The following is a 2,352-nucleotide window of genomic DNA, read 5'->3' as shown; positions in this document are numbered from 1 at the left end:
TTAATGGTGAAAATAACCAAGCACAAAAATCAACAAGTTCAAGATAAGGGACCGTGCTTTGTTTGTGGCAAGAGTGGGCATATTGCTCGATTTTGCAGATTCCGGAAACGTGGTCCTAACTCTCAGGCAAACGTTCCGAAGAACCTTTTGTGGCGGTGATTACCGACATAAACATGGTTGAGAGTGTTGATGGATGGTGGGCTGATTCTGGTGCAAACCGTCATGTCTGTTATGACAAAGATTGGTTTAAAAAATATACTCATTTTGAGGAGCCCAAAACCACCATGCTTGCTGATTCTCACACAACTCAAGTGCTTGGAACGGGAGATGTCGAATTGTGTTTTATTTCTGGAAGGGTATTAACTTTGAAAGATGTATTTTATACTCCTTCTATGAGGAAAAATTTGATGTCTAGTTTTCTTCTTAATAAAGCAGGCTTTAAACAGATTATTGAATCTGATCAATATGTAATAGTGAAGAAGGGTATTTTTGTGGGAAAGGGGTATGCATGTGATGGGATGTTCAAATTGAATGTTGAAATGAATAAAACTTCTACTTCTGTTTACATGCTTTCTTCTACCAATTTTTGGCATGCTCGTTTGTGTCATATTAATGATCGTTATATTGGAATCATGAGTAGTTTAGGATTAATTCCAATGATTAAAAAGAATTTTGAAAAGTGTGAGGCTTATAGTAAAGCCAAAATCACTAAAAGGCCTCATTTACAAGTTCAAAGAAAAACTGATTTGTTAGAATTAGTTCATACTGATATTTGTGAACTTGGTGGAATTTTAACTCGTGGAGGTAATAGATATTTTATCACTTTCATTGATGATTTTTCTAAGTTTACATATGTTTACTTGATGAAAAATAAAAGTGATGCTTTTGAAAATTTCAAAACTTATCTCCATGAGGTTGAAAATCAGTTTGGAAGAAAAACAAAAAGAATTAGAAGTGATAAAGGTCATGAATATGAGTCAAATGAGTTTAATTCTTTTGTTAAATCATTGAAAATAATTCATGAAACTACTCCTCCTTACTCTCCTTCATCTAATGGAGTAGCGGAAAGGAAAAATAGAACTTTGGTTGAATTGACTAATGCCATGCTTATTGAGTCACAAGCACCTTTAAATTTTGGGGTGAAGCTATTTTAACTGCTTGTTATGTGTTGAATCATGTGCCTCATAAAAAATCTAAATTGACACCTTTTGATTTTTCATGAGAATAAATTTCCTTTTGATTCTAAAAATAGTGGGGGTCAAAGGATTGAACAAAATATTTTGTCACTACCTAGTTCTTCTACTTCTACTTTGAAAAATAAAGAAGTTGATGATTTTGAGTTAAGAAGAAGTAAAAGAGCTAGAGTAGAAAAAGATTTTGGTCCTGATTTTTATGTGTTTAATGTTGGAGATGACCCTCTTACTTTGAAAGAAGCATTATCTTCACATGATTCTATTTTTTGGAAAGAGGCTGTAAATGATGAAATGGAATCACTAATTTCTAATAAAACTTGGAAGTTAGTTGATTTACCACCGGGTTGTAAAACTATTGGTTGCAAATGGGTCTTAAGAAAAAAGTTGAAACCGGATGGATCTATTGATAAATACAAGGCTAGGCTAGTTGCAAAAGGTTTTAAACAACTAGAAGGCCTAGAATTTTTTGATACTTTTTCACCGGTAACAAGAATTACATCCATAAGACTTTTAATTGCTATGGCTGCAATTTTTGATTTGCAAATTCATCAAATGGATGTAAAAACTGCCTTTTTAAATGGAGACTTAAATGAGGAAATTTATATGGATCAACCCGAGTCTTTTGTTGAAGCAGGCCAAGAAAGCAAAGTATGTAAACTTACTAAATCGCTATATGGTTTGAAATAGGCACCTAAGCAATGGCATGCAAAGTTTGATTCCTGCATGATTGAAAATGGTTTTAAAACAAATGAGTGTGATAAGTGCATATATCATAAGTCTTGGAATAGTTCACATGTGATTATTTGCCTATATGTTGATGATTTGTTGATCGTTGGCTCTAACATGAATGTTATTGATGAAGCTAAGAATATTCTTAGAAGCCATTTTGATATGAAAGATCTTGGTGAGGCAAATGTTATTCTTGGAATAAAAATAACAAGAACATGTGATGGAATTTTCCTTGACCAGTCACATTATGTTGAGACAATTTTGAAAAAATATAACTTTTTTGATTGCAAACATGTTGCAACTCCTTTTGATTCAAGTGTTCACTTATTTCCCGTTGAAAGTGAAAATGATGTAATAAATCAAAAAGAATATGCTAGCATAATCGGAAGTTTGAGGTATGTGACTGATTGCACTAGGCCTGATATTGCAT

Source organism: Solanum tuberosum, unplaced genomic scaffold, assembly GCF_000226075.1.
Source record: "Solanum tuberosum cultivar DM 1-3 516 R44 unplaced genomic scaffold, SolTub_3.0 scf00220, whole genome shotgun sequence".
Classification (NCBI taxonomy): domain Eukaryota; kingdom Viridiplantae; phylum Streptophyta; class Magnoliopsida; order Solanales; family Solanaceae; genus Solanum; species Solanum tuberosum.
Note: the sequence above shows the minus strand (reverse complement) of the source record.